Here is a 6,000-nt window from a genome sequence, read left to right as displayed (position 1 = left end):
GTTTTATTTGTGATATTTAGAAGCTGGAAACAACCCAGATACCGCATCAGAGAAAAATGGATACAGAAAATGTGGTTCATTTACATAATGGAATATTACTCAGCTATTAGGAACGAGGACATCTAGAGTTTTGCAGGCAAATGGGTGGAACTAGAAAATACCATCATGAGTGAAATAACTCAGACTCAAAACGACATGCTCAGTATGTACTCACTAAGAAGTAGATATTAAACCTCAAACAAAGTACAGATTATTCAAGATACAGTCCACAGAACTCAAAAAGTTCAACAAGCTGAAGGGCTATGTGAGAATGCCTCAGTCCTTCTTGGAGGAAGAAGAAAGCAACCACAAGGTGGGAGGGAGGGACAGGTGAGGGGGATAGGGGTTGGGGGCAAGGAGAATATGATCTGGTATTGGGGGGTGGGGACTGAAACCCTGAGGGTGAGAAGAAAGAATGGAAACAGGCCACCTCAGGAGTAAAATGGTTGGGAGGACCCTCCAGAATGTTCCAGAGACCTGGGAAGTGAGAGACTCTCAGGATTCAAAGTGGAGTACCCTACATGAAATATCCTACAGTGGGGAGAGGGAACTTGTTGAGCTCATCTCCAGCAGAAAGACAGTGCGTTAAGTGAGGGGATGGGGTAGCTATCCCTCAGTCAAAACTCTGATCCATTAGTCTTCCTGTCTGAAAGAAATGCAGGGATAGAAATGGAAAAAACCCTGAGGAAGAGAAGGTCCAGTGACAGTCCCTAAGTGGGATCCAGCTCAAGGGGAGGTCCCAAGGCCTGACACCATTACTGAGGTTATGGGACACTTACCAAAAGGGGGCTAGCATGACTGCCCTCCAATAGACCCAGCAAGCAGCTGAAAGAGTCAAATGTAGATGTTTATTGCCAGCCAAGTGGCAAAAGCTGCTGAGTCCTGTGGTTGAATTAGGGAAAAGTTGGACAAAGCTAAAAAGTAGGGTAACCCTGTAGCAGGACCAGAATTCTCAATTAACATGGACCCCAAAATCTTTCAGACACTGGATCACCAACCAGGCAGCATACACCAGCTGAAATAAGGCTCCTATCACATACAGTAGAGGACTCCCAGGTCTGGATTCAGTCAGAGATGTTCCTAATCCTCAAGAGACTGGAGGCCCCAGAAAGTTTAGAGGTATGATGGGGTGGGAACATCTGCATGGAGATGGGAGAGAAGGAGGTATTGGATGTGGAACAGTTAGAGGATGTACCAGAAGGGGAATAAAATATGGAGTGTAAAAATGAATAAAAAATTAAGAAAAATATTTATACAGCCTTTTATACTGAGCTACTGTCTGTCTTTGTCACTGAGGTATGTTTTATGTATACACCAAGATGCTGGGTCCTCTTTACATATCAGTATCCAGTTGTTTTTGTCTGTATCTTTTTACTGGGGAATAGAGTCCTTTGATGTTAAGAGATATTATAGAAAATTGATTTTTGTTACTAGAGGTTGAATTATGTTTGTGTTGGTATCTTCTTTTGGTTTTGTTGAAAGAAGATTACTTTCTTGCATTTTCTAGGGTAGAGTTTCCCTCCTTGTGTTGGAGTTTTATCTATCATCCTCTGTAGGTTCTGAATTTGTGTAAAGATGTTGTGTGAATTTGGTTTTCCAATGGAATATCTTGGTTTCTCTATGTTTATTGAGAATTTTGCTGGGTAAAATTGCCTGGGCTAGCATTTGCGTTCTCTTAGGTATGTATGACATCTGTTCAGGATCTTCTGGCTTTTAGAGTTTCTAGTGAGATGTCTGGTGTAATCCTGATAGGCCTGCTTTTATATGTTACTTGACCTTTTTCCCTTACTGGTTTTAATATTCTTTCTTTGTTTTGTGTGTTTGATATTTTGACTATTATGTGTCAGCAGGAACTTCTTTTTTGGTTCAATCTACTTGGAGTTCTGTAGGTTTCTTGTATGTTCATGGGCACCTCTTTCTTTAAGTTAGGGAAGGTTTCTTCTATAATTTTTTGTACATGTTAACAGGTCCTTTAAGTTGAGAATCTTCACTCTCTTCTATACCTATTATTATTCTTAGGTTTTGTCTTCTCATCATGTCCTGGATTTCCTGAATGTTTTGGATTAGGGGGTTGTTTTTGCATTTTGCATTTTCTTTGACTGTTGTGTCAATATTTTCTATGGTATCTTCTGCACCTGAGATTCCTCCTTCTATCTCTTGTATTCTGTGGATGATGCTTGTACCTATGACTCCTGACCTCTTTCCTAGGTTTTCTATCTCCAGGGTTGTCTCCCTTTGTGTTTTCTCTATTGTTTCTATTTCTGTTTTTGGATACTAGATGGTTTTGTCCAATTCCTTCACCTGCTTGATTGTGTTTCCCTATAATTCTTAAAGGATTTTTGTGTTTCTTCTTTAAGAACTTCTACCTGTTTCCCTGTGTGCTCCTGTATTTCTTCAAGTGAGTTATTTTTGTCCTTTATAAAGTCCTCTATCATCAATGTGATATGTGATTTTTAATATGAATTTTGTTTTTCTGGTGTTTTGGGGTATCCAGGACTTAAAGTAATTGGAGAACTATTTTCTGACAATACCAAGTAGCCTTGGTTTCTGTTTTTAGATTCTTTTGGTTGCCCCTCTCCATCTGGTTATCTCTGGTGTTAGTTGGTCTTCCTGTGTCTGACTGGAGCCTGTCCCTTCTGTGAGTCTGTGAGCCTGTGAATTTAGGAGTAATAGTGCTCCTGGGAGACAAGCTCTCTCTGAGTGGTATTTGGGTCTGGAGAACTGTGCACAGGGTTGAGCTCAGATGGATACCAGCAGGATCCTGTTCCCAGTTTTTCCTCAGTTCCTGAGCCCTGTGTTCTCCTGACAGGTTCCTCTTTGGCCAGTTATTGGATCAAAAGTTTATCTCACCTGTGCACTAAGGAGTACAGCACTCCTGGGAGTTCTGCTTTCTCTGGGCAGGATTTGATTCTAAAGACCTGTGCCACAGTTTTATCTCTGGGTTGGAGGTGGAGACTGACATTTTTGGTATTCTGTGAAATTTCAAATTACTGCACTAAAACCAAAACTGTCAATATTTTTACAAAAATAAAATAGAGAAAATCACCTCAAATTCTCACTAACTTCAGAGAAATGAGGAATTAAATGATCTACAAAAATGTGGTTTTTTTTGTTTTTGTTTTCTGTCAATTCCACAGATTAAGGAGAAGTAAAGTTGATTTCAAATAATTGTCGATTGTATCATGGCATATGTCATAGGGCATTCCAGATCAGAGACATACTAGAAATGATTTCACTAAATTCATGTTATTTGTCTGTTCTAGTCACTTACAGTTTCTCTCTATGATGAAGAAATGCTAAATATAACAGAAAACCACCATACATTTAGCTAAAATTGGAGAAGAGCCACACAATCTACTCAGCAGCATTCAGTGTATTTCTTTGTAGCATATGCTTATAATGAAAATTTGTAAGAAAATGCGTTGAAGGTTCAGAAAAATGCAGGAAGCATAGTCAGATTTCTGTGGTCACTACTTCTATACAGATTTACATCACAAGGAGAAAGTTTGCAGAGTTCTCCCTTTCAGGTTGCAGCACACTGTGGAGGGAGCTTAAACAGGATTGGATATGCATAGACTAGAAAAAAGAGACCTCAGGGGAAATCTTCAATGTGCTTGGATTCCTAAGTATCTTAAAAAAAATAATTTAAAAGCAAATTTATCCATTATAACTTCATTATAATGTTAATTATCTTGAAAATTCACATGATTATTAACTTCTCTGTAATTGTGAATAGTGAAAGCATTACTCTCATAAAGACTAAAGGAGGGCAGTTTAAATGCAAAGATCAAGTTTCCAAATCTGTATTTTTCTTTCTCACTGGGCTTGATGTAACTTTCTTCTGTAGTTCCCTGAATGAGCATATGATATATGCAAGGGTTCAGGAAGTACGTTTGCTATCATAGTCGTGACTCTAGGAATCGTCAGTGAAATCCCTAATCATTCTTTCAGTATGGAAGCAATGTAATTAAAAAAAAGTTATTTTTTAAAATATTTTATTTTTAAGCTTTCTTTAATAATTTTTTATGGTACGAACTTCATTCCTCTCCTCACCTGCTCACTTACTGCTGCCATGTCAATACCTTGCCACCTCCACCACCACCCCATGCCTACCCCCATCTCGAAGGGGATGCCTCTACCTCTACCCTACCAGCCTCCCCACTCCCTGAGGCCTCTAGTCTCTTGAGGATTAGATGCATCTTCTCTCACTGAGGCCAGCCCATGCAGTCTTCTGTTGTATATATGTCAGGGACCTTATGTCAGCGTGTGTGTGCTGCCTGGTTGGTGGCTCATTTTCTGACAGATCTTAGGAGTCCAGGTCTGTTGAGACTGCTGGTCTTCCAACATCATCCTATTACAATAATTCATGTCACTCATCAATTTGTAATATGATAACAAAGAAAGTAGTCATCTAAAAACAAGTCAGAGAGAGAGATGAGAGTGGAATTTTATGTTGGCATAAAATACAAATAACACAAAAGTAGATATTATATGCTATGTTATAGAAAACTTTTATTTGGGGTAATCATAGTGCCAAAGAGTAAATCTTAGTAGCATATTAGATGTGTGTGTGTGTGTGTGTGTGTGTGTTTTGTCAAAATATTATAAAAATAACTCAAGTACACTTCTGTGAAGCCATACCTGGAGTTCCATGGCACTGACTGTTTCATCCAGTTACTGTAGCACTGGCAAACAACTTATTTTTGTGCTATTCATCAACCATTTTATCCTTGAAAGTACTCAAGATGGTGTAGTATTGGAAAGCACACAAGAAGGTTTAATTTATGTGCCTATAGTCTTGACTATATTTTCAGAGTACAAGTATGTTGCTTCTCTTCTCAGCAAAATAACCAGTTTCCAGTTTTTTTAGTTACTCATCTTTTTGACAAAACATTTAAACAAAACCAAAATCAACCAACCAACTAAACAAATAAGTGTTATGTCCAGTTCATGAGACCCCCAAGAGACCACTAGGGACCACAACTTTGGTGCAAGCACATGAGCGTCTTTATTTAAACTTTAGCTTTGGCTACAAACCTTCTAGATGGAACAGAAAGGAGAGTAACCACCAGCTCTAGGTGACCCCCAGGGAAAAAACACAATCAAAGATTTCTAAGCCTTGGCATTACATAAAAGGGTAAAGGAATGTTGGTCTCTCCCCCAGAGCCCAGTGGTGGTGGCCATATCACTTCAAGGACAGCAAACAGTAGGTTTCTAGAAAGTAGCTTAAAATAGTGTTTGGTAGACAGGATGGAATCTGTCCTGCTGTTTTTTGTTTGTTTGTTTTCTTTTATGTTTTTTCTTTTTTCATTGGCCATGCCTATAACAGCAAGTTAACTTAGAATGGAGACTTAAGAACAAAATGGAGTTTATTCTGCTACCTCAGTTCCTTCATTCCTGCCTCTATTAGTTGATTTAGAGGCCAGTCTTGGGCTTCCTGAAGCCTGTATTGTTTGCGTTAATTTGTTGATAGCATGATCTCATTCCTATTAATTGAATATTCCTCAATCTCCTCAAACGCTGCTGAGTCATCAATCAGAAGTCAGCTTGAGTACCTCTTTAATTGCATGGGAGGAGTATTCATCAAATTTTGTCACAAAGTTAATTTATGTGCATAAGGGTTGTGGCTATAATAATATGTAGACAAAGTGAATATTCTGTTGTTATTAAGTCTAGTTTTTGTTTTTGTTTTTTTTTTTTTTGATAAATAAGTCTCTGGCCATTTCTATGTTCCTAGAGTTTTAGTCAAGATCTCTTTAGCTACCTTTCCTTCAGCAATCTTTTGAAGCTTAACATTTATTGTCTCTTGGATCTGAGGCTTTGTTGGCTAGAAGGACTCTAGCTAAATATCTATTTAATGCTTTTTTTCTTTTGTCTAATATATCTAAACCTTATTGAGAGCTGTTGAAAGCACATGGTGGTAAAACTGGAGATGTTTCCTACATTTCACCCTGTTGAAGT

Source organism: Rattus rattus, chromosome 3 (genome assembly GCF_011064425.1).
Source record: "Rattus rattus isolate New Zealand chromosome 3, Rrattus_CSIRO_v1, whole genome shotgun sequence".
Classification (NCBI taxonomy): domain Eukaryota; kingdom Metazoa; phylum Chordata; class Mammalia; order Rodentia; family Muridae; genus Rattus; species Rattus rattus.
Note: the sequence above shows the minus strand (reverse complement) of the source record.